Source organism: Saimiri boliviensis, chromosome 16, assembly GCF_048565385.1.
Source record: "Saimiri boliviensis isolate mSaiBol1 chromosome 16, mSaiBol1.pri, whole genome shotgun sequence".
Lineage (NCBI taxonomy): Eukaryota > Metazoa > Chordata > Mammalia > Primates > Cebidae > Saimiri > Saimiri boliviensis.
The window spans coordinates 63,063,751-63,091,570 of NC_133464.1; the positions used below are offsets into that span (position 1 = coordinate 63,063,751).

The window sequence follows — 27,820 nt, forward strand, 5'->3', positions numbered from 1 at the left end:
AAATAACAAATAAAAACATAAGGAAAGCCGAAACTACCCACCCCCCTGCAAAGGTCAAGAGGATCTCGAGCTCTGCAGCAAATGCAACACATTCACATACGTGATTGATTTGATTGCTCCTATTTAAAAAAAGCCTTTTAGTGGCATATCAAACTTTAAAAAAAATTATTATTTTTTTTTTGAGGCGAAGTTTTGCTCTTTTTACCCAGGCTGGAGTGCAATGGCGCGACCTCGGCTCACCGCAGCCTCCGCCTCCTGGATTCAAGCAATTCTCCTGCCTCAGCCTCCTGAGTAGCTGGAATTACAGGCACGCGCCGCCATGCCCAGCTAATTTTTAGCATTTTTAGTAGAGACGGGGTTTCACTATGTTGACCAGGATGGTCTCGATCTCTTGACCTCGTGATCCACCCGCCTCGGCCTCCCAAAGTGCTGGGATTACAGGCTTGAGCCACCGTGCCAGGCTACTTTTTTAAATTTTTAATACAATGTGTAGTGGATAAGCTTAGGCATGAGGCCGTGCAAGATAATCAGTTAGCAAAGATAAAACTGTCCCCCTTTTTTGTTCATTTCAAATGAATTGGTTTAATTCCAGGTGATACAAAGTTTAGGGTAGAACGCGGATCAAAGAGCAGACTCTGGCAAGATTCTGAGCTGGTTTTACTTTAAATTCACAGTTACGGTAGGAATGACTTAGTGAAAACAACCAAAGAATTGATGAGCTACTGTCAAGATTTTTTTTTTTTAACAAAAGTTTATTCTTAAATGTACAGCAGCTCTAAGACAACAATTAATTCCAGCTGTAGATGGCAAAAGATGCTATGGCAGGGAATACAGATGTTTAAATATGGATTAATTAAGGGTCACCATCTCCTCAGGGACAAGGAACAGCTTACTTTTTGTCAGATTTCTTAATTCCACTTGTGGCCAGGGGCCCCTTCCCTGCGGCCTTCGCTTTTAGCTCCTTGAGTTTCTTCTGCTTTTCTTTTTGTTTCCGCTTGAAGCCTGATCTTCCTCCTCCATCTCCTTGGCCTGCTTCTTGGGCTGTTTCAGGGGCTTCTTCTTGCCACCTTCACGGCCGGACATGGCGCCTGCCACCCCTTCCCCTGTCCCTGCCACCAGCAAAATCTCTTCTTAAGAGACTTGCTAACTTGGGATGGAAATGTATCAGTATGTATTATAGAGACTTCCAAGATAAAGAAATGAATTCTCCCTTTTACCTGGAGCAAATGATTTAGTTCTACTAGCCAGAATACCCACTATTCAGGTTTTCCAAATACTCGTGTTAAACATAAAGTAGAATGAAGGCAATAGCCATCATTTTGAAGTACGAGTCGTGCAGAATTCAAAATTTATACCATATGGTATTGATTACAACAATAATTGTTAAATTTCAAACAAGGCAAAAAATTCAAAAGCTATTCAAAGTTTCCATGCCAGTTTTAACATATTGCTGAAGAAGTCAGAGGAGGAATCGTTGTCACAAATTTTATCCAAAAAAATAGTAACCCTCAAAGATATTGCCAATGATATTTTTAAGTAAATGTAATTGAGAAAATTTAAAGTTACTTATATTTAATGTCCCGTAAGAAAATGAATTTTATATGAATCGATTTGCAAATCCATAGTAATTTTCTTGTACAAATACTATATTTGCCATAAATATTTTATATGTATAAGCATGTCCAGAGCAACCTAAATTATAACTTCACCTATATGTGCTTAGAAACCAGATATCATTTGGGGCAATGTTTAATTCAGCTTTGTTCTCTTTTGGATGACATAAGAACTTGAAATTTTAAACGAAGCCTAGAGTTGAGGAGGCTGAAATGGACGATTAATTATACTTTTCTGTTTTGTGAAAGCTTCTTCTCTGCAGTCACTCAAAGAACAGTTGTTTTGTACCAACTATGCACCAGAAATGGTTCTAAGCAGTGAGCAAACCCAGCGGACGCTGGCAAAGAACTCACCCTCCAGTGGGCTGACACAAACACAAATGACAAGGAAAACGCATGCCATGTTAAAACTAAAGAATTGATGAGCTACTGTCAATGGTTGGTAAGTGCTAGAAAGTAAAAGATAGAATAAGAACTAGGAAGTGCGGGAGAGGCATGGCAATTTTAAACAGGGTGACCAGGGAAGAATTCACAACCAAGGTGACATCTGAGTGCAGATCTGATGGGATCCTTGGGGGCTGAGCCTTTCCCCAGAGTGACAGCGAGCAGAAAAGGTACCCTAAGGTGGCAGCAGGATAGCATACTGCAGGGACACCAGGGAAGGCTGTGTGACCCCAGTAAGGGAACAAGGGTGAGAAAATCAGAAGGAGAAACCAGTGAGGTCATGGAGTTGGCAATCACAGAGGGCTTTCGGCCGCTGTAAAACTCTGCAGTTTCCTGGCCATTGGAGGGCTTGGAGCCGAGACTGGCTCACATTTTCATAGGCTCTTCTCGCTCAATTTCTGTTTAGAGTCTAGGGCAGGCAGGGAGGCCAGGGAGGAGGTGACAACCCAGGCAAGGTAAAATGGCGGTTAGACCTGAGTGGCAGAGTGGAAGTGACCAGAAGTCGTCACATTCAGGTTGTATCTTTTGAAAGTAAAGCCACCCAAATGTGCTGAATAGATGGGGGTTCGGGAGGGGAAAAAAAGTAGTCAGTCATGCCTCCCAATGTTGGCCTCAGAGATTGGAAGAATGAGAAGGGAAGTGACATCCTCAGATGTGGAAGCCTAAGGCAGATATTGTGGGGCAGGTCAAGAGTCATTCTGGAGATGCAAATGTTTAGACACCAGTTAGACAGGCAGGTAAGGAAGTGTTCACAGCTGGAGCTCGGGACAGCATGAGTATAAATGGCATGGAAAGACATAAACTACAATGATCACCATGGGGGTGAGTAAAGGTTAGAGTCGAGGGCCATGCACTGAGCCCTGGGACACTCCAACCTACAGAGGCAAGAAGAGGAAGAAGACTAAGAGGGAGGGGTCTGCGAGGAAGGAGGAAAACACAGGCAAGCCAAGTCCCTGGACACCACGTGAAGAAAGTATTTCAAGGAGGAGGGCGTGCCCCACTGTACCTGTGGCTGCTGCCGGGTCAAATCAGTCAAAAACTGAGAAATGACTGTCAGATCCAGCGAGTGGAGGCCACAGGTGACCCTGAGAAAAGCAATGGAGGGGGAATGAATGTAGAAGCAAAAGCCTGAAGCTGGGTTCAGGAGAGACGATTACACAGAATACTCAATTTCACAGAGATAGAAGGTAGAAGGGTGGTTGCCAGGGGCTTGGAGGAGGGAAAATGGGGTGTTGATGTTTAATGGGTACAGAGCTTCAGTTTTGCAAGTTGAAAACATTCTGCAGATTGGTGGCATAATAATGTGAATGAACTCGACATGACCTAGTTGCACACTTAAAAATGACTCAGATGGTAAGTTGGATGTTGTATATATTTTACATAATTAAAGCTTTAAAAAGTTTGCAAAGAGAGTGAAAGGAGAGGAATAAGTTATACTGAGTATAGGCAAGTCAAGGTCAAAGATAGCAGAGAAATAGAATGGAAGCTGGAGAGGAGCATGGTACCCGGGGAAGAAATCAGCATGTTTGTAGGCTGATGGGAATAGCTTGGTGGACAGGGGAAAACTGACGATTCAGAAAAGAAAGGAAACTGAGGGAGTGATGTCCTTAAAAAGGTGGGAGGGGACTGGATCTTTCAAGGGGAGGTGTGGCCTTCCCAGGCACGTCAACAATTCCTCTGCAGCAAGGGAGACTAGCCAGCAAATGTAGATAACTGAGAAGATATGGTGGCAGGTACACAGGGACGCTCCTTCTGATTGCCTGCAAGCTGAGAGGCAGGGATGGAGAGATGTTAAAGGTTTAAATGCAGGAGAAAGCGTGAAGCAGTGAACAGACTGTGGGAAATTCCCTGCAGAAGAGAAAGGCAGTGTGCGTGCTGGGTGGCAGTAAGGCCCGCTTGAGCCAGTGGTTATGAATTGAAAGTAAGGCCTCTGGGATGGCCACAGTGCATACTGACGCCTCACTGAAATGCATGTCATTCACTGGGTTCACTTGCTTGTGTTCAACCTCATTACCTTTGCTTATAAAAAACCCAATCTCAGGCCAGGTGCAGTGGCTTAGCCCTGTAATCCCAGCACTTTGGGAAGCCAAGGAGAGCTGATCACAAGGTCAGGAGTTCAAGACTAGCATGGCCAACATGGTAAAACCCCATCTCTACTACAAATACAAAAAAAAAAAAAAATTAGCTAGGCATGGTTGTGCATGCCTGTAATTCCAGCTACTCGGGAGGCTGAGGCAAGAGAACTGCTTGAACCTGGACCCAGGAGGTAGAAATTGCAGTTAGCTGAGACTGTGCCACTGCATTCCCCTAGTCTTGGCTACAGAGTGAGACTCCATCTCAAATAAACAAACAAACAAACAAAAACACCAATTTTTATAGAGACAAGTACAACTTTTAAAAACCACGAGTTTATATTCTACAGCTCTGGTCCCCGAGCATATATCTAACTGTTAAGAGTCAAGAGAAGTCATTCCCTGTAAGCCTGCTCATCAGAAAGTCAGAGAGGCTCAAGGGAGGCTCACACTGACTACGTGCTACCTTCCCAACCCTTCCCACCCCAGAAAAAACCACCCACATGTTCGCTCACTCACTCAGTCATTGATGGATGCCTGCTACAAATGACATACCATGCTAGGTATTATAGACGGACATGAATAAGCCTCAGTTCACAACCTCCAGTAACTCGGACTCTGACAGGAGGGGAGACAAGTAAACAAGAGAAAGTGTACGAAGAGTTAGATCCACCTTTAGCACCATGCTTAGATCTCCACTCTGCAAAGGTTGAGAAAGGCTTCAAAGAGGCATGGACCTGTAAGCTGATCTCTAGATAAGTATTTGGAAGTTTGTCAGGATGGAGTGGAAAATTTATTCCAGATTACCAGGCACAGCCTGGGTGAAGAAGGGAGGAAGGGAAGAGCTCGTGAGAACTGTGACTGGCATTACGGCCGGGGACGTGGAATTAATGGCCAGTAGGCACTCATGGAGTCAGCTGCTAGAGGCTATCATTAAAAAGATCCAGGTGAAAAATGAGAAGGGCCTGAAATAAGGTGAAGACAGGGGGCACAGAAAGGAGGAACGGCCAGGGAAGACATCCGTGAGGTAGAAGTGGCAGAGCTTAGTGTTCTATTCAACACAGAAAATGAGAAGGAAGGAAGAGCTGGCAGCATCTACGGGTTTCTGACATGAATGAATGACTGGAAATGTGCTAGTTGATCAAAAGAAACGCAGGAAAAGGAACCGATTTGGAGGTGATGGTGGGAGAGGAGAGTCACCATCAGTTTAGATTGTCATGTCTTGACTTAGGGTATCTATGGAGCAACCAAGTGGAGCGTGTGTTGCCCACTAGATGGTCGGCCTGGAGCCCATGAGAAACGCCTTGGCTAAAATGCAGGCTTGGAAGATGCATATAAATGAGGAGTGACCACGTGTGATGTCATCCTTGAAAAATGTGAAAAATGAGGAGAAAAAATGAACTACCAAAGAATCTTCCAGCAGCTGGAACCATGAGGCCAGTGCTGGTCTCTTTCCCATCATGACTTCTTGAAACATGACGGCTTGGCTCATGGGTCACGGGCTAGGATAGGAAATCCTGAACCAACATGCAGTTTTATTTCCACTATAGCACTCTGCCCAAAGTGGTTATTAAACAATTCAATAACGATGATGGCATTCTGCTGCTACCCTGACCATCTGTGTTGGTCATTATCACTCACTTTTTAGGAACCAACACGATCCATGCTTTAGACATCAAATATTCTTTTGTTATATTTAGGGTCACTATCAGTTCCCAAAACAAAAAAATATTGTAGGCTAAACTACTATGTTGATTGAGAAGTTACACTCCTTCCAGAAATACTTCCTTGGGCAATTTTTTCTTCCTAGCCCAAAAATATGAAACAAAGAGTGAACTGTCTACAAAGCGCCTGATTTTCCAATTTTTAAAGTTCACATTTAGCTAGAGCAGCACTGATAAGAAAGACATTTTTGTGATGGTGGCTGAATATAGTATATTCCATTGTGGAAACATGAATTTTAAGGCTAGAAATAGTTATTCATTTCAGAGGATTTCTGCAGTCTTTTTTACAGCTCTATTTGGAAGCTTTTTGCTGAATTAAGAAGTAATGAAGTTGTTGACAATAAAATCGAAACAATTTCCTATTACTATTTACTAGAAGCTACAATAGAAACAGTTTAAATAATTTAAGGAAATATATTTAACGGGCATATTATTTTCAAACATATCATTTCCAAAAGCCTTAAATCTGGACAAAATGCTTATTCTCTTGAGACTTCTCTTTTTCCTCTCATTTTGATCACAGAATTTACACATCTAGAGTTCATGAATAGCAAATAATTGTTGCTCACATTTCTTTTAAAACAAGAGTTTTCTCAAAAGCTCTGACACTTTATGGAATATATTCAGAAGTCTACCCTCTTCAAGCCTCTCACACTATGCTTTAAACTTGAAGAGTAAGTAGGTTTTATCTTTTTGTTATCAATTGCCTTGCAAACAATTTGAAATCTACATCTGTTAGAAAATCTTCTTTTCTCCCCTGACATTCACATTGTATATTAATCTCATGCTAAAGTAGACACAAAAATGATGAAAAATTGTCCAGTGTTACCAATGAGAATTCTCGAGGTCTCCACTATGATTCAGTGGGCAGTAACTGTGACCACACAGGCATATGTATGGGGCAGATATATGGCACCAGGCTCAAAAATGCTTCTTTACTAGCAAATGAGGGTCTGCCAGTGCCACAGTCTTCATAGCCACCAACTATTATTGAACACTTATTTTGTCCTGTACCCAGCCTGGAGTGCAGTGGCTCAATCTTGGCTCACTGAAACCTCTACCTCCCAGGTTGAAACAATTCTCTTGCCTCAGCCTCCCGAGTAGCTGGGACTACAGGCATGTACCACCTCACCCAGCTAATTTGTCGTATTCTTAGTAGAGATGGGGTTTCCCCATGTTGACCAGGCTGGTCTCAAACTCCTGACCTCAAGTGATCTACCTACCTTGGCCTCCCAAAGTGCTGGGATTACAAGCGTGAACCACAGAGTCCGGCCTGAATTTGTCTTAATCTCATAGCAACGTAATGGGAGTATTATTCCCACTTACAGAGGAGGAAATGGAGGCACAGAAAGGTAAAATAATTTGACCTAACACACAGCTAAAAAGTGGAAAAGTTGTGAATGTCTTTAGTGCCACTGAATTGTACATCTAAATTAAAATGGTAAAAATGATAAATCTTAGGTATATTTTATCACAATAAAAAAATCACTAGAAATTACATTTAAAGAGAATGAACAGCTAGATCCAAACATGACTCCTTATACCAAACTAAATTCCAGGTAGGTTAAGAATTTAACAGTAAAAAAATAAAATAAAATTACTATGAAAAAAAGTAGAAAACCTGAGATTCACATAACGACTCTAGCTTCAGAGCCCATGCTACATACTAATGGTCTTCCATAAATGGCTATTTTATGGGTAAAAACTACCCAAAGAGCTATTTTAGAGCCCTGCCTCATTATCATCAAATTAACTTTCATAATAACTCAATAGTGCTTCACGGCTTGCTGGGAAATATGTATTGCACTCAGCATGTCTGCCTGCGGAATATGTGAGTCAAGACCAGTCTGGAAGCCACCTAAAAAGCCTCAATACTGCAACCAGTTGATTAGCTGTAAAGAGACAGTCACTCTCAATAAGCGCTCCAAACGAGATGGCATGGCAAGTGCACGGAGAATCTACTTTTGAAGCCTGTAGTTTGAGGGAAATCTTTGCTATGGAAAAGAATGCAGAAAATCATCACACTTGCGTTTTAAGAAACCGCATGCATACAGCAGAGAACAAACAAAATTACAGTTTTCCAAAATACCTCAGAGTTGAAAGCTTGCAAAAAGCCTCAAATCTTTATTGCAGATCTAAAATAGAGTTCAGACAGGAAGGGGTGGGGAGGGGGGCAGATCCCAATCTTGAGGTCTCCAGACAAAAAGATTCCCAGATCTCGGGGAGCACAGAGCTCCCTGAAGGCAGAACAAGAAGCAAGCTGGTGTGGGGCAGCAAAAAAATCAAAGTGAAAACCAGATCTTTCCCAAAGCCTGCACTGACACAGCAAAGAATCTCAAAATGCCTCACATACAGGACTGCCCACCTTGTTTATTTTACTGTCTTTCATACATTAAGTTAATTGGTGTTTTCTCACCATTGTTCTGGATATCAGTTTAACTGCATTTTACTAAGGAAGGAAAGCCAAAATGTACCTCTCCCCATGCATTCAAATCCTCAGTGCTACGTATAATTTCCATTTAACAAACACTGCAGTCCTTTCCCAGTCCCAGTGTCTTAAGGCACACAAAAGCTTGGCAGGGAACCGAAAGAGAAACAGAACCGACAGGTAGAGCACTTATCAAATTGAGGGACTTCAAAGAAAAAGTAAAGATACCTTGGATTCCTAAATAACTGGTCAGGCTCAAATAAGAAAGACATATCTTTAGATTCAGATGATCCTGATTTGGAAGAGCTTACGTCCACCATTACTAAATCTAAATAATCAATATCACTCTTGGAATCTTTGAGTTTGCTGAGGAACTAGTAATAAATACAGAGTGATAACCTTGTATAATTTTGGAAGCTAAGACCACAAAAAGAATACCCATTTTTATAACTTATAATCAACTGTCACAGGAAGGAAGAGAACAATATTCTGCCCCATCCATCTGCTGTTCCACCCACTGATTATGCCTCAGGGACCCAAATCCTAGATAAGCTCTGAGACTCTCCATATGGCCATTATCATCAATTTTCAATGAGTGTTCATTGAGTGAGTAGCAAGAATATAGCAAAAAAGAAAACTAAAGTCAATCAGTTGCCCTGTGGTTCCAAGAATGAGGTCCATTGACATGATAATTGTTAGACTCACAAGCCCTAAGGAATAACTCCGTAACTTTCCCTTGCCCAGAATTCTCCCTGAGCCTCACTTTCCTTCCCTGCTTTCAGCTTTCCATCTTCACTACTTTAATCCTATTCATTCTTTAAAGACCTGCTGGGTTACACCCCTGGGGGAAACTCCTGCTCCATCCAGCTACAATGCATGTCTACCTTTTCTAACTGTCTGGAGGGTGAAGCTGGTTTGGGCTCTTACTCATCTAGCCCTGATACTGTGGTTCATGTACATTCGAGGTTATGGGCATGAAGGAAACTCATCTATCAAGTTACTCGTAGGAAGTGACATGGGACATAATACCAACCTGCATTGCTGGCTCCTCATTTGTGTTCCTGCTCCTGTTCTCTCCCATTTCCCAGTCTTTCTGACCCCCACAGACTCAGAAACACAGTTTCTCCAGCAGCAGAACCACAGAGCCCTCTAGGAAGTCTGGAATTCCACTGAGCACCCATCACATGGGCCCTGAGGATGCTGGGGCTTGGTAAAGACAGAATCAAAGGCTGAGTTACGAGGGGCTTCAGCCAATGGCTCATTGACAATGTTAGCCAGCTGCTCTGCATCATTTTCAAGCTATCCATGAATTATGCAATGGGAGGTATTCATTGTGCTTATTTTATTTTTGATTGGCACACAAGAGGACATAAGACGTACTTGCATCAGACTCCTACAGAAAAGCTAAAAATAAAAATAACAGGTGAGATTTAAAAATAAAGAACAGAAATGGACTACAAACCCTGAGAAGACAATCAGTGTTCTTTGGTACTGTTTATTAATTGTGGAAAGCTGTCTTTTTCCCCCATAGAGGACTCCATGCTGGTTTTATTGGTTTACCACTCTGCTCACTGATTTTGTCCAGAGGAAGCTCTGCAACTTTGCCCTTGGGGTTTTCAAATGTTTTCTATAGCTTGCTAGGAACATGGCATTAAAGTTCTTGGGAAAGGCCCTCTGAGATACCTTTAGTTAATTTGTGTAGTTCAGGGAGATACGGCAGGCCACTGTCAAATTCAGAATGAACAGTATATCAAAAATAATGTTAAAACTTACTATATGGATAAACCAATGGGTACATTCCATGATGTTCAGCAGCAGTAGTAGGGCTGGATGCTTTTTGTGCAGCTACAAGACATGTTTTTATACTGTGAATTTCATTGGTCATAGGGGAATGATGGTGTCATTAACTCAGGAGGCATGCTGGTTCATCCACGATTTGTCCCACACCTTACTATTTTGTATGTCCAAGTAAATGAAGCTGGATGCAAAATTCACAGTGAAGCTGAACAGAGCACCCTACACTGCACCAGAGTCCACTCTAACTGTTCCTGTCATGGTCTGAGCCTCCTGGACTTTGTGTCTTTTTTTTTTTTTTTTTTTTTTTTTTGAGACAGAGTCTATCTCTGTCACCAGGCTGGAGTGCAGTGGTGCCATTTTGGCTCACTGCAACCTCTGCCTCCCAGGTTCATGCAGTTCTCCTCCCTCAGCCTCCTGAGTAGCTGGGATTACAGGCGTCCACCATCACTCCTGACTAATTTTTGTACTTTTAGTAGAGATAGGATTTCATAATATTGGCTAGGCTGTGTCTTGAACTCATAACCTTGTGATCTGCCTGCCTGGGCCTCCCAAAGTTCTGGGATTACAGGCATGAGCCACCTCACACTTCACCCAGCCCTTTCTTTCTTTCTTTCTTTTTTTTTTTTTTTTGAGATGGAGTCTCACTCTGTTGCCCAGGCTGGAGTACAGTGACGTGATCTCGGCTCACTGCAACCACCACCTCCTGGATTCAAGAGATTCTCCTGCCTCAGCCTCCTGAGTAGCTAGGACTACAGGTATGCACCACCAAGCCCCACTATTTTTTTGTATTTTTAGTAGAGACAGGGTTTCACCACATTGGCCAGGCTGGTCTCCAACTACTGACCTTGTGATCCGCCAGCCTCGGCCTCCCAAAGTGCTGGGATCACAGGCGTGAGCCACTACACCCAGCCAGCCTTGGGTCTTAAATGTGCCTTCTGCATGGTTCTCTTTTGTAAACAGCCAGAACCCAGCATTCTTTGCATGATCTCATGCAAAGGTCTTGGTGTATCTTGTTCTTATTTCCCAGTACTCACCAGCCCCTTCCATCCTTCCTTACGTTCCCCTTCCATCAAGTAGCCCCACATATTTTCATGCGTTAGTCATATTTACCAAAGTGTATCTGTTTACAGTGGGAATGTGGTATGCCTTCTGAACCGTGCTCCTGTTTTACGATGGTTTTCATTGTTTTCGTTAGCGCTGCGCTTGTGAAGTAGCATAGATTTAGAGTGGTTGGTCCTAATCTGATAGTTCCCATTAGCTAGGTTGCCCCAAACCAGTATTTCCCATTAGCGAGATTATTCTGAATGTATGAATTTGTAGAACATGAGGTTTCCAGGAATATATTGAATTATAGCAGAGATACCTGTAATGGTAATATAGGTCATGAAAACTGAGAAAAAGGAGAAAATAATGCGGATGACTCAGAGAAATTACATGGATCCAAAAAGTATGAATATAAAGAAAAGCTTAAAAAGAAGGAAGTCTATTCAGCCCCTCAAAATATGCTATTGTTTTAAGTGACCAACAACCAAGAACCATATCTAGGCAGAAACAGTGTTGCTAGACTCCAGTGGGAAAAGGAGCCTGCACCCCATCCTTGTTGATCTTTGCGATATGTGTGTGCACACACACACTAAGATAGGTGGACCAGGGCTGAGAGGCAGGAAGAAGAGGAGGGAAAGGGCGGGAAAACAGCAGGGCAGGCGGTGGCCTAATGATACAATGGAGCACTGGACAAAGTCCCTAACTCTGCCTCTGGTGAGCTTGCATAATTCATTTAACTTCTCTGTGCCTCACTTTTTTATCTGTCAAATTAAAAGTTGGCCATATCTAATACTCTATGATACTCTAAGCCAGAGGGTTAGAAACAGAGCCATTCCTTTGTCCTTAGTTCCCAGGAAGACAGGTAATTTCGCTTTTATCACTTTTATATTTACAAATACCAGCATACATAGAATCATACAGATGCTTAAGCCCCAAATGTTGCTTACTAAAATGTGGACTTAGTAACATTTGGGGCTTCAGCATTGTGTGATCACATGTCTTTCAGATTTGTGTGTATACATATACTCTTAAACCCTGGTCAGTTGAGTTGGGCTGAATCTTCCAATTGGTCTACAAAATCAGTATGATTATTACAAGCAGTACATCTACGAGTAAATGACAGAAACAAAATGCAAACTTAAGTCTAGCAGATTTCAAACCTCTTTCCATTTCACTATGTTGTCTAAATAAAAGATGTAGGAGGCATTTGAAAACACCCAACCATTCCTCAAACATCGAGAACTACTCATAAAGAAATTAAAAGGAAAACACTACCCAGTGTTCATCTCATTTATCATAAAACAGGAAGTCAGGATGTAGTGAACTTTTTTGTTTTGCCTTTGTTTTTTAAAAAATCTTGCATAAACCACTGATGAGAATGGTTAGTGAAAGAAAATATCAATGGCTATGTTAAAAAAAAAAAAAAAAAAGGCTATATTACCACATGTCCTGTTTCCTGTCTGGTTTTTTAATTTAAAAGTAGAAGGGCAAGAAAACCTCAGCAAAAAATTTATTCTGCCACCCATAGTCATTAATAGTGTAATATAACCAAGGGACTGTGCTTTGGAAAAAGCTGTTACCACCCACCTTTGTACATGAAAAGTGCTAAAACTGAGCTGATGAAAAATCAAGTCTAATATTACATATTTTGCACATAATATGTCATTACCAAGATTCCCAGGCTTAAAATTTAATTAAAAAGAAACAAAAACATAAAGGAAGTGGTTTCATGCCACAATTCCTTATATAACAGAGAATACTGCTGAATATAAAACCCATGCATTAAGTACAATGGAAGACACAAAAATACTGCGGTCTAAGTGGCTTAAACAAAAAACATTTGGCCCGGCGAGGTGGCTCACGCCTCTAATCCCCACACTTTGGGAGGGCGAGGTGGGCAGATCACTTGATTCCAGGAGTTTGAGACCAGCCTGGGCAACATGGGGAGACCCTGTATCTACAAAAAAATACAGAAATGAGGTGGGCATGGTGGCACAGGCCTGTGGTCCCAGCTACTTGGGAGGCTGAGGTGGGGGAGTCACCTGAGCCCAGGAAGTGGAGGTTGCAGTTACCTGAGATCACACCACAATGCTAAGCCTGGGCAACAGAGAGAAAGCCTGTCTCAAACAAAAAAAAACCCACACGTGTATTTCTCACAGTTCTGGAGGCTGAAGGGTCCAGGCTCAAGGAGCAAGCAGCTTGTGTGTCTGGTGAGGACCCCACTTTCTGCTTCACAGATGTTTTCTCATTGTGCCCTCATATGGTAAAAGGTGAAAAGAGCTCTCTGGCATCTCTTTTATGAAGACATCCCATTCATGGTGGGCTCCACCCTCATGACCTCATCACCTCCCAAAGGCCCCATCTCCTAAAACCATCACCCTGGGGGCCAGGATTTCAACATATGAATTGGGGTGTGGGGACACAAACATGGTCTATAGTATTGTTCTAAGCCACTGTTTTGGGGTGACCTGTTCCACGGCAACAGATAGGTGGAACAGAGAGGTACGCAGAAGGTATCGGAACAGAGAGGTACGCGGAAGGTACCAGAAGAGTCTGGAAGAGGGTACCGTTAACCGGGACTGAGGGAGTCGGGAAAGAAGGAAGCACTTAAGCTACCCCTCAAAGTGCCAGCAGGGCGCCACTAGGCACTTGGGCAAGAGAGAGGGTTAAGAATCCAAACATAAAATGGCACAGCTGCAAATGTGGATAGGTCGGTATGGTTAGCACTCAGCCTGGAGCAGGGTAGCGGGGGAAGTAAGGCTGAGTAGACTGTTAAGGGTCTCTGTGAACAGAACCCAGAGGCTGCGGGCTACTGAAGGTTTTTAAGTGAGAAAGTAACAAAAAGAATCTCTGATTACAATGAATCTGCCTAATACAGAATTTCACTCCACAAGTAAATGCGATTGTAACAAGGGCTAAAATGTATCTTGAAAAAGTAGCTAACATATTTGGAGTTGTTGGATGAAGCTCACGATATAGAGATTTTCCCAAGTAATAGTGTTTTTCCTTTTTCTTCATCATTACTAAAGCAGATTGTGTTATCAGTGTAAACAGCTGAATTCTAACTTTGCAAGGGGTCTCCCCCACCCCATCTGCCCGACCTCCCCCCATCTCAGGACGTTTTCATAACAAAAACCCTCCACGCTTCACTGATATCCTGCAAGACTTTTCAGTTCTGGGATCCCCTAAAATTCTCAGCAAGCTCAAACCACCATTTTAAGGGGCATTCATGTTCTCTCACCAGGAAAAATGAAAGAACATTCCCTGAAAATGGAGACTGATCAGCTGCAATAGCCCAGTCTTAATGAGTAGGGATGGGTTAGGAAATAGAAGAGGTGCAGGAATGCCAAAGCACTGCCATTCTGAAACTAAGTTAAGGGAGCCCTGGCCCATCCTCAAAGTGCTTTCCTTAATAAGGCATGGAACACTTCCATTCTTGAGTCCACATCAATCAAATCAAACACCAGAGAACAAAACAAATGAAGGAGGCTTTTATAATGGAATGTTCTAGTTTGTCCACAAACTTTATAATCGAATATAAATTCAGTCTTGCAGAAAATGTATTGCAAGTTAAAAACAGAGCCTGGGTGTGGTGGCTCACACCTATAATCCGAGCACTTTGGGAGGCTGAGGCAGGAGGATCACTTAAGGCCAGGAGTTCACGACCAGCCTACGCCTAGGCGACATACCGAGACTTCGTCTCTACAAAAAATAGAAAAATTGGCTGTGTATGATGGCATGTGCCTATACGTCTCTAGCTGCTCAGGAGGCTGAGGCGGGAGGATCCACTGAGCTCAGGAGTTTGAGGGTGCAGTGAGCTATGACTGCACCACTTTACTCCAGCCTGGGTGACAGAGTGAGACTCTGTCTCTAACAATAAATAAATAAATAATTTAAAAAAACAGAGACAGGATAAATAAATTATTTGAGTCAAGAAAAGGGGGCAGGGCAAGCAGGGGTAGAAAGAATGATCAGATTGGCACAATTCCTAAGGGAAGGTGACAGACTTTAAACATATTCCCAGAAAAAGAGGTTGACTCTGAACAAACGAAGAAAGCACCAAAAAGTGACCCTCCAAGGATAAGTAGACTTTATAAAGGAAGCCAGAGGTTGGGCACTTTTCCTTATTGATACTAAAAATCTAACATTTTATAGACATTTTATTTAAGACTCTTAAATTAATCATATGTGTGGCTTTCCTTATCCTACAAAATACTTGCTTTCTCCCTATTACAATCCTTTTATTAAATATTTGCCTTTCCCCACCATTACCATCTCTGTGCCAAAGGCCCTACTCAGTCTACACATTCTAATAACCACAAGCATTATCTTTCACCAAGATTGTGCATTATTATTATCATTAAATAAAAAAATTGCTCCCAAGATGAGGCGGGATTGCACTAAACACACCAGATGATAGGTCCCCAGCTCATATGGAATCTACAGCCCACCACCAGCTGCTCTCAGTGGAAGGATAATGTAAAGCTTAGCCTGAAACCACTTGCCCAATTACAGTGTATGCAAATGACAGACTGGCATCTTTTAACTACACTAAAAGCTTCCAGCCCAGCTTACTCTGGGACCGTGCCAATGGGATGAGCTATTACACCACGGGTCTCTCCCCAAATGCTATTTTCCCAAAAGGCTTCAGCTCACTAAGCTCTGAGCAGTAAGACACAACCGCAAATCCGCTCTACTGAAATCAAACTCTTTAAAGAAGCTGAAGTAAAAGGTAAAATGTTCTCAACAGAAAAGCCAACTTTATCATAGTGCTCCTAACCGTTGCTGGAAAATCCTGAAGGCTGTTAGGTTGTTTAAATTACCAAGTAATTTTCTTAATTCTTAGCAAAAAAATTCAATACATAAACCAGCACAAATCATTAGAATTTCTTTTTTCCTGTCACCGTCCAGGTGCTCAGTTCCTTAGCAGTTCCCCTTGAACTCATTTAAAAAGCAGCATTATTTGAGTGTACTAGTTGTACTAAAACAGCGGCACTAGTTTAGGACTAAACTTTCAGGGAAGCAAGAAAAGAGTGAGGAAGCTTTACGGATCCTGGAAGTACAAACCACTTGCAAGGGCTCTGCAGGTTAATGCCTGCTTCTAGAGACAACGTAAGGATTTGCACTGATCTTTAATGAGCTTCTACAGCAATACACGTGCAGATGCTCGCCTGTCGGGAAAGACGCAAATCACACCCACCCAAAGTGAAGTGAATTAAAATCTATTTAATAGCGCAGACTGAACAACGATAGATTGTGTCTTATTTCCTTTGCAGGGTTTCGGTGTCACTAAGTTAATGGTATACTCTATTAGCCAGGCAGGTGGCTGGCCAACTGGAATTCAGTCAACATCGAATATAAAGGATACCTTGCCTTGGGGGGGAAAAAAAACAACCATAGAAATTAGTGGGCTTATTTGGATAAGTGCTTTATTATACAAATGTTTTATCACAGGGCTTCTTTAAATAGCAACTCTTATTGGCACATTCCATTTAATTCAGTCTACTAAGGACTGATTTACACACAACCTTATATAAACATTTCTATTACGTAAGGAAGAATAATGTAACGTTTGTTTTATGTTTGGAGTCCAGTGTCTGGAACAGAGGCATAATAAGCCTGAATCTTAACCATCTTTTAAATTCCTAGCATCTAAGAGTACAGAGAAGGAACTAGATAAATGTCTGCAGGATTGAGAGATGAAAGCAAACATCTCAAAACAACACCTCCTCCCACTTAATGACTATTCTTTTTTCTTATCATAATAGAGTGTACAAAAAGTACCAATTGTCTTAAAAATGATTTTTACTGATTACAATGAAGTTACTAACTTTCTTTATTCCCTTATTATACTGTGCTTTACATAATTGCATAATATTCAGAGTATCACAAAGTGAAATTTACTCAGTTGCAAATACTGTAAAAGACTGGTGTAAGATTTGCTTTTCTTCTAAGAAATCTAGTTAGAGCAATGAGAAACAAGCAATGCAGAACCCCTTCCTGACTTACCTGGACTTCATCAAAGCTTTCCAACTAATGCGTTACCCCAATCTCTCCTCTTTTCTAATGCCACTAGAATTAACTCAGTAGGATACAAATGGAAGTCTGTCACTCTCCTTTTCAATAACCTTTTGTTGTTTCCTGCTGCTCCAGACTGAAATCTCAACTTAATTACATAGCATTCAAACACCCTGCACTCAGAACTCAGCTCTAGCAAGTCAGGTGCCTTTCCATTCATTTGACAAATGTGCATGGTATTTCCTACCAGACTCTCGGGTTAAGGCAGCGTTCCTGCCCTCAGGCCACTCAGAGCTAAGTGGGAAAGATGAATTATGAACAGACGCAGAAAATACACTGTGGTACCTGAAACACACCTACCACGTGCTGCAAAAGTCATTTTGCAGGCAGAGAAATATCTAATTCGTGATACTGGCAGAACCCATGTTAGAGGATAAGAGAAAGATGAAAGTATCAAAAAACGCGCTCTTACACATCCCTACTTCAGGGCCCCAGATGTCTTGGTTCCGAGGCACAAAGCATGAAAAGCAGAGTCTTCTGGGAGGAGGTCAGGTGTGAGCAAGGAAAGGGACTAAGGCCCAGTCCCTGCTCTAAGAGCCAACGATGACACCCAAAACAATAGCTTAAACACGGTCAGACTCAAATGAGTTAGATTACATCTCTTACATAAACCAAGGGAGGAAATAATATGTCCCCCATAACATCTCAACATGTGATATAAAGGAGTTAATTATCTTTAGTCGATAATTTACTCAATGTCTCTGTAAAATGGGAAAAGATATAAACGTTAACTTGGTACAGTCACACCAAAATTCGAATTAAATGTGAACCATGAGAATGTCCTACTCCAAAAGCAAAATTTTCCACATATAGTTAGGCCAATAGCAAGTCCCCACAAACTTCAGTTACAGAATTCAACATTGCTTCAGAAAAATGTGGCAGATCATAGCCAGGGCCCTTCACCACTGCATGACTCCTGTTCTGATTAATGACCTAACCAAGGTTTTTGCAATGATTAAAACACACTCTCCCTTGAACCCTACACATGTTTCTAGTGGAGAATACTGCAGAGTTTCATTTTACTCTATGCTTTTCATTTTTTTTTTAGTAAATAACCAAAGATAAATGGACATACCATAGAACAGTGGACATAGCATGTCCGCATTAGCATAAAAACAAGAAGAAAATAATATGCTTTTTTTTTTTTTTTGAGACAGGGTCTCCCTGTCACTTAGGCTGGAGTCCAGTGGTACAATATCAGTTCACTGCTACCTCCAGCTCTTGGGCTGAAGTGATCCTCCCACCTCAGCCTTCTGAGTAGCTGGCACTGCAGAATAACATGCTTTTGTGTTTGTCGTATGCAGAAGGGAACGCCAGAAACTGGTAACGCTGGTTCCGTGGGAAGAAGTGAACTGGGTAGCTTGGGATAGGCCTGGGAAGGGGTTTGGACCCTAACCTTTTCATACTTGTCAAATGTGGAAACACGTAAATGTATTACTGAGTCCAAATATTTTAACAATCAAATACAGATATACCAGAATTGCATTATCTCTATTCGTAATTTAAATTAGTACTGAACCAAAAGTAAATTAAATGTACCATTTCTGAACATGTATTTGATCCAAATATTGAAAGAAATAAAATGTAAAATGCAATTCTGCATTTTGGAAAATGAGTTACGGTAGTAACACAAGGACTGAGAATGTGGGTATAGAATTGAGGAAACGCTTCAACATAAGGAACTATTTTAGCTAAAATTTGAAACACATGAAATCTACCTTGCTTGCAATTCACTCCATCTTCTAAACAACAACAACAACAACAACAAAACAGTAGTAAAGTAATGCAAGTCCAACAGCCCCTTCCTCCAAATACTCACCTTCCCTTGCGATTTTCAAACACAGAGCTTAGTATGTGATTTCTTTCTAAGCATAATATTACCCTGACAATGATTTCTGTAATGAAGCATCTTCTCTTTATAAATTCCTACCATCTCTCTTTGCCTCTGTCCTGCACTCCGGTCCTCACTTTGAGATCATTTTGTTGAATAATTCTTTCCACAATGGATTTCCTGAAAATTCTTGGTCACTGCTTCAAACCTACCTTCTTAAACTAACAGAAATCAGAAGAAAAATTTTTAAATAAGAACTTTAGGCCGAGTGTGGTGGGTTACAACTGTAGTCCCAGCACTTTGGGAGGCCAAGGTGGGTGGATCACTTGAGGCCAAGAGTTTGAGAAATAACTCTGGCCAACACAATGAAACCCCATCTCTACTAAAAATACAAAAATTAGCCAGGCATAGTGGCCGGTGCCTGCTGTCCTAGCTACCTGGGGAGATTGAAGCACGAGATTCACTTGATCCCAGGAGGCAGAGGTCGCAGTGAGCTGAGATCATGCCACTGCACTCCAGCCTCAATGACAGAGCAAGACTCTTGTTTCAAAAAAAAACAAAAAAAAAAGAGAAAAAAGAACTTTAGATATGAAGTTAGTCTGAAGTTCCCAAGAATCTGACAGAATTTTTCTAAAAATATTTGAAACTGTGGCACCATCACTCTAAAAGTTATTTCAGCCTACGAGGAATTCCTCTTCTCTTCTTTCCCAAAACAAAGCCACGTGGAGAAAACACAACTGAGGAAAGACAGAGCAGTAGCAAGGTTCTTTTTTTTTTTTTTTTTGAGACGGAGTTTCGCTCTTGTTACCCAGGCTGGAGTGCAATGGCGCGATCTCGGCTCACCGCAACCTCTGCCTCCTGGGTTCAGGCAATTCTCCTGCCTCAGCCTCCTGAGTAGCTGGGATTACAGGCATGCGCCACCATGCCCAGCTAATTTTTTGTATTTCTAGTAGAGACGGGGTTTCACCATGTTGACCAGGATGGTCTCGATCTCTTGACCTCGTGATCCACCCGCCTCGGCCTCCCAAAGTGCTGGGATTACAGGCTTGAGCCACCGCGTCCGGCAGTAGCAAGGTTCTAAATGACAACTAACAGAATTCAACTGAGTCTCCAGGGACAAAACTCAAAAAGAAAACCTGACTGGTGAGAAAAACAGCTACAATTTAAAAAACCCATCTCTACAAGTTCCTCTGAGTACACTAAGTTTTGTAGTGACGGAAGTTGTTCTGCTTTATCTTAAACTTAGGCCTTAAAGAAATGCCCATTGAGGGCCCTCACTGGAGGACTACACATCAGTATAACATCCATTTCTCAACAGCATCTCCCAGGTCAATGTAGAAGAACTCTATAAATAAAAAAGATTTTGTATTTATAAGTTTTTTCAGCCACTATTGAGGGAAAAATACCAGTGCAAAATTCAGTGCAAGACACTGAATTTGAAGTGCAGCACAGAAGAAATATTTTCCTACACACCAGGGTTAGCTTAAAATTAAAGCAGCTATACTTTTTCTTTTTTGAGATGGAGTTTCGCTCTTTTTGCCCAGGCTGGAGTGCAATGGTGCGATCTCGGCTCCTCACAACCTTCACCTCCCAGATTCAAGCAATTCTTCTGTCTCAGCCTCCCGAGTAGCTGGGATTACAGGCATGCGCCACCAAGCCCAGCTAATTTTGTATTTTTAGTAGAGATGGGGTTCTCCACGTTTGTCAGGCTGGTCTTGAACTCACAGCATTAGGTGATCCGCCCACCCTGGCCTCCCAAAGTGCTGGGTTTACAGGTAACGCGCCCGGCTCTAAAGTAGCCATACTTTTATATACAGTTAATGCCCCACACAACGAAGTTTCCATTAGCAAGGGACCACGTATGTAACCGTGGTCCCATAAATGGAGCTGCCCTACACAGGTGTACCATTTTTACTTTGTATGGCTTAGTTTTACTGGACGTTTTCTATGTCTAGATATGCTTAGATACACAAATACCATTTGTCAGGTAATGAGTGCTGTCCAGTTAGGGGGAGAGGAAAACTGCCTACAGTATGCAGGATGGTAACATGTGCACGTTTGTTGACTAGGAGCAACAGGCTACACCATATACCCTAGGTGTGTAGCAGGCCACGTCATCTAGGTGTGTGTAAATCACTTGACGACATTCACACTACAATGCAATGGCCTAAGGACGCGTTTCTCAGAATGTACCCCTGCCGCCAAGTGAGGCATGACTGTATAGCTTGGGGAGTGGGCTAAGGGTACCATTATTGGGTTATACAGCTCATTGAAGACAGGGGCTGTATCTTACTTCTCTCACTGTCCTAGTATCTAGTAATACCTCGTGCTCAGCAAATTCTCAAAAATATTTGTTGAATGAATGAACAAATGTAAAAAAGCAAAATGAGGAAATGGCACCCTATGATGAGAAAAAAAAAAATGTTCTGGGGCCTATCCTGGAAGAGCACTTTTACTGTCCTTCAGGAACATTCTTAAGAGATTCTGAGAAGAGTTTTCTCATTCTCTAAGAGTAAATATGTCTGATCAGATCACTTAACTGCTACACGGAGATCGGATCTGTATCTTTTAAAGGGAAGGGTTAGGCAAGGACCGACGACATCCAAATTCCCTCTAGCAAAGAAAATGATGATACCTTCAGGGGACCTGCAGTTGAGATGGGCCCCTGCGAGAACCCTGTTCATGGTTACAAGGCAGGGGCCCAGTGTCTCAGCCTCCCTGGGGAGAAAACAGGAATGTGCAGCTCACAATAATCCCTGCTTCAGCTATTCAGGCACCCATTTAAAAAACACTGTTGGAAGGGACCACACGGATTAGCCAATATCCATATTTTACAAAAGGAAAAAGAGAGACTTAGACAGATGAAGTGACTTGGCCACACAGCGAGTCAGTAACTGGTCCAGGATGAAAACCAAGTTTTCCTGGCCCCTGATCCAAAGTTGTGTCTAACTCACACTCCCCTGCTCCTCTGCCTGAAATGAAGGGCTGAGTCCAGGGCTATTCCCATCCAAACCATCCAAGTGTAAACAACCAAAATCACATCGTCAGACCTGACACAGGCTGTCTGACAGTTCTGAACGCTGTGTTATGCCATCTAAAAGGCACATAGAAAAAAAATGTTTCGGATCAGTTGCCTTCATGCAGAAATAAGAGACTTACTCTGGAGTGTGTTTTACGAATGACTGTTTGCTCCTGTTTTTTAAGACAATACTATTTCAAGTTCTGTGGGAAGTATGTGACTCAAGACATTATACTTTCATTTTCAGAAACTCTCTAAATAATAAACATCAGCCTCCACTGCCACTAGGAACTTGAATCTCACCATGCTGTCAGGCTCACAACCAAGGACTGGGTTGGGGGTGCTGTCAGGTTAGGGGGAGAGGAAAAGTCATCTGTCAGACAAAGGTTCTGTTTAAGCTTATTTTGATAGCAAATAAATTATTTTTATGGCGCCGTAGCATAAAAGTCTAGTTTATAGGGCTCTGTTTCTGGTTTTTGCCATTTACTTTCAAGTTTTATTTTAGAAGTTGATCTTGTGCCCGGGGAAACTCATCTGGGAAGAGAAAGTTCTGACTTCAGGGCACAGGTCTGGTAGTGTTCCAATTCACTAAATAAAGCCATTTTTCTTATCTGCGAAACTTAAGCCCACTCTAGGATATTTTTCTTTTCCCAGTACACAGTTCAGCTGCCAAACGCATTACTGCATCATAATTCTAAGTCCCGTGTTTACATTTCTAAGAAACAATGTTTAATTAGTCTAAAAGCAAAATAGAAAGGAGCTACTCAAATTGTTAACAAATCATAACCACAAGAGCTGCCCTGTACAGGGTACAAAGAAAGAGGAAAGGCAGTAAAGGGACAAGGGCTTACACTACATCTGGTGGCGTCTCTTCCCCAACACTCAAAGCATACTGCTTCCTGGGAAATCTTTCCATCAAACTATTCATCATAACTCATATTTAAGACCATCCACACGGAATATCATAGTTGAGCATGTCTGGACATCTCAGAAATATGAGGAGAAAATACAACTGAAAAATATCCAATCTTGGGGACCAATACATTATGAAAATACCTGTGCTGAAAGCCCTTGTTAGTCTTGGAAACAGTAAGACAAAAGCAGGTCCCGACACAGATCCATAATGAATGTCTTGATGAGGAAACAGAAGGGGTCTCAAAGCTGGGTTTTAAAACAGCAAAAATTGCTAGAGTTGCATCTTATGCCACTTAACCATGTGACAGGGTTTGGAGGTTTTCTTCCCCTCCAAATCTTATGTTGAAATGTGACCTCCAACGTTGGAGGTGGGCCTAGTGGGAGGCGTTTGGGTCACAGGGACGCATCCTTCATACATGGCTTGGTGCTATCCTTGCCATAGCGAGTGAGTTCCTACTCTACGAGTTCGCACAAGGGCTGGTTGGTGGAAAGAGCCTGGCCCCTCATCCCTTGCTCTCTCTTGCTCCCTCTTTTGCCTTGTGTCTTGCCTGCTCCCCCTTAGCCTTCTGCCTTGATTACAAGCTTCCTGAGGCCTCACAAGTAGCGGAGCAGATGCTGGTGCCATGCCTGTACAGCCTGCAGAACCATGAGCCAATAAAAGCTCGTTTCTTTATAAATTACCCAGTCTCAGGTATCCCTTTTATAGCAACACAGAACAGACTAACACACCATGAAATAAACGTTTTTAAGAATAAGACTAAATTGTCAGCAGTAATAACTCAGATTCATTGTTATCCAAATAATTCATCAGTGAGGACAAGAAACCAGTGATAGCCCTACAAAAGAAGAACATCTTCCTAATAAAATGTATAAGGTGGAGTGGCCATGGAATGAGCCCGGAGTCCCAGCTGCCCAAAGGTCAGAGAGTAATTCTGAAATCGTTTCCTATATTATAACACAATTCCAACAGGATTTTCTGAGTCACTCCCTCTCCTCATGGGACAGAATGTTTTGCTACTGCACCACGATGTACAATAGAGTAAGTCCTTCTTACGTCATTATTCATCTTGAATGTCATCATACCTCTGATCTGAGTCTGGCAATCCCCGGCAGAGGGAGTTAATACAAAAATACATAAGGGAGTTGTAACAAGGAGAATACACAGCATTCATTTTCAAATGAAAAACAAAAATACTAACACAGAAAACCTGATCCATGATAAAACTCTAGGTGTAATTGGGAAATAGTATTTACTAGTAGAGATCAAATTTTATTAAAACTTTTTTAAAAATGTTTCCTTAATTGTGCATACTTTTCCCTCTAAGAACAGTTTGAGTTTTTGAATCTTTTACAAATCTGACGTTTCTCTATTTTCTCCTTATGTGGATTTGTTTGGCAGGTATTTTGACTTTATGATCTGTTTCATGTATTATCTGTAAGAACTTTTCATATTATTTCTTCTAGTCTTTCTCTAACAATTTCATCTCCCTGGAATAGACAAAAGGCCCCCAGAATTCAGTGATGGCTAACTATTGCACCACACTGCCTCAAAAGGCATAACTGGGAGGAGTGGGAAAGATGGGGAGACATAGATCAAGCGTACGAAGATGCAGTTATCCTGCATGAAAACATCTAGAGTACCACCCAAGTATTATAGTTAATAACATTGCATTACATACTACAAATCTGCTATGAAAGTAGATTTTAGGTACTCTCACCACAAAAAAAGAAAGGTAACTATATGAAATGATAGATGTGTTAATTTAATTGTAGTAATTACTTCACTAAGTATACGTATATCAAAATATCATGTTGTATACTTTCAATACCGACAACCTTTTTTAAAAAGGGGGGGAAAAACCCAAAAGGTATAATTAACGAAGGCAATTCCAAGAGATTAAAAACAACCTGGCTCACCTAAGGAAATGTAGGAAGTGCTGATGAAGCACTGTTAATGCTGGAAAGAAGGTGTTTGGACCAGGCCCCTTCAAAAACACAAGAGTGGAAGGTAAGAATTTAGAGGACATTTAAGAACATACCAGGCCGGGCACGGTGGCTCAAGCCTGTAATCCCAGCACTTTGGGAGGCCGAGGTGGGTGGATCACGAGGTCAAGAGATCGAGACCGTCCTGGTCAACATGGTGAAACCCCGTCTCTACTAAAAATACAAAAAATTCGCTGGGCATGGTGGCGCATGCCTGTAATCCCAGCTACTCAGGAGGCTGAGGCAGGAGAATTGCCTGAACCCAGGAGGCGGAGGTTGCGGTGAGCCGAGATCGTGCCATTGCACTCCAGCCTGGGTAACAAGAGCGAAACTCCGTCTCAAAAAAAAAAAAAGAACATACCAGACTTAGAGAATAACTTCTGTGGTCACCCTACTTATGTTGTACATATTTGGATGGTTATAGCTACAAGCTATCAATAACATATTTCAAAATGGCTCAAGTCAGGTTCTGCAACAGACCAGTTAAATCAGATTCTCTGTGAGCAGAGCCCAGGCATTGGATTTGAAAGCTCTCAGGGTGATTCTAATGCACAACCAAGCTGAGAAGCCACAGCTCTGTCCAATCATGCTCTGGGCCTCAGGTCTTAGACCACTTACCAAAAGCACATGGGAGGCCCAGTCCTGAAAAAAGGAGAGTTTATTATTAAGGAAGGGAGAGGGAAGGACAGAGGTGTTGATGGCTGATGGGGAAGGAGCAGAGATTATAAATCCAATTTTAGAAATTCATGTTTTATTAAAGAAAATTTAAAACCTGGTAATATTTGTTACGGTGATCTAAAATGATAATGCACAAATTACAGGTTTCTGCAGTTTCTCATTTCTTACAACAAATCCCATTATTGAGTAATGCATGTATATATGTATATGCTAAACTGGGAACGCTTACAATTACTTCCTCATTTCATTCTGTGACTCGAATAGGTTAAAATGACTGTCTTTCTTAAATTTCAGTTCCTAATTGGCCAATATATAAACAATAAAACATGCAGCCTTAAAGATGAGCAAGGAGATACATTTATTACCTTCAAAATGATATTGTAATCTGTTTTTTAGAGGTCAGCTGCTTAGTAAGCAACACATGCATGAGGAGTTGGAAATTTCCTTTTCATAGTTTTCTTCTGGAAACACATAAACAAACTCATTCAAAACAAAGAGTCCCAGCATGCTAGCTATACATCTCCTTTGTAAAATACAAAGGAGAAAACAGAATGGTCCTTGAAGTGGCCAAACTGGCCTCATGCCAAGAGGGTTGCTTCAAAATGGAGACATATGAGCCCACCTCTCCAAACAGACAGGAGATTCAACAACGCTCTGAGCTCTTCTTGTGAATTTACATTTGGAGCCGATAACATAATAGGCAAGGTAGCACAGCATTATGTCATGTCAAGTTACTTCTTGCTTATACATATTTAAAACTACAAAAGAGAAACAACTATTCATATTTATTTTGCTCATTAATATGTTCATACCTTCATAACCGTATATACAAAATATATGCATTTTTATTTAAGGTATTAACTTTAAAATTCAGTGAACCTAAAGGTATTGCTCGCTGTTTTACTTCATTGCATAATTCATAAAGTTTCTTTTTCTTTTTTTTTTTTTTGAGATGGAGTTTCGCTCTTGTTACCCAGACTGGAGTGCAATGGTGCGATCTCGGCTCACTGCAACCTCCGCCTCCTGGGTTCAGGCAATTCTCCTGCCTCAGCCTCCTGAGTAGCTGGAATTACAGGCACGCGCCACCATGCCCAGCTAATTTTTTGTATTTTTAGTAGAGACGGGGTTTCACCATGTTGACCAGGACGGTCTTGATCTCTTGACCTCGTGATCCACCCGCCTCGGCCTCCCAAAGTTCTTTTTTTTTTGACAGAGTCTCGCTCTGTCCCCCAGGCTGGAGTGCAGAGGTGTGATCTTGGCTTACTGCAACCTCTGTTTCCCTGGTTCAAGCAATTCTCCTGCCTCAGCCTTTTGAGTAGCTGGGACTACAGGCACCACCACCACGCCCGGCTAATTTTTTATATTTATAGTAGAGACGGGATTTAACTGTGTTGGCCAGGATGGTCTCTATCTCCTGACCTCATGATTCACCCACCTTGCAAAGTGCTGGGATTACAGGCATGAGCCACCACGCCCAGCATTTCTTTTATATTTATATTTAATTTTATTCAATTTTAAGTTCTGGGATTCATGTGCAGGATGTGCAGGTTTGTTACCTAGATACATGAGATCCATGGTGGCTTGTTGCACCCAACAACCAATAAAGTTTCAGTTACATTTTTTCAGTATTGTCATCTACCTTTTAGATATATAACAGGCTGTCAGTTTTGTTTTGCTGGGGAAAAAATGAGGTCCCCTTACGGGCAAGATTTGCCATAGGTTTTTTTTTTTTTTTTTAATTTAATTTATTTATTTTTGTTTTACTTCAAGTTCTGGGGTACATGTGCAGATTTTGCAGGATTGTTACATAGGTACACACATACTATGGTGGCTTGCTGCCTCTATCCCCCCTCGTCACCTATATTAGGTATTTTTCCTAATGTTATCCCTCCCGAATCTCCCTACCCCCTGCTATCCCTCCCCTAGCCCCCCGCCCCTCAACAGGCCCCAGTGTGTGATGCTCCCCTCCCTGTGTCCATGTGTTCTCATTGTTCAACATCCACTTATGAGTGAGAACATGTTGTGTTTGGTTTTCTGTCCTTGTGTTAGTTTGCTGAGAATGATGGTTTCCAGACTCATCCATGTCCCTGCAAAGGACAGGAACTCATTCTTCTTTATGGCTGCACAGTATTCCATGGTGTATATGTGCCTCATTTTCTTTATCCAGTCTATTCTTGATGGGCATTTGGGTTGG

General features: G+C 41.8%; 1 protein-coding gene and 1 pseudogene across 4 annotated transcripts in view; both read right to left on the minus strand.

Moving 5' to 3' along the window:
- The window catches only part of LRCH1 (leucine rich repeats and calponin homology domain containing 1), a 219,495-nt gene that overhangs the window by 125,085 nt on the left and 66,590 nt on the right, over positions 1-27,820 (minus strand). The gene's annotated exons all lie outside the window — the stretch shown is intronic.
- On the minus strand, positions 732-27,549 carry LOC141581632 (translation machinery-associated protein 7-like; annotated as a pseudogene).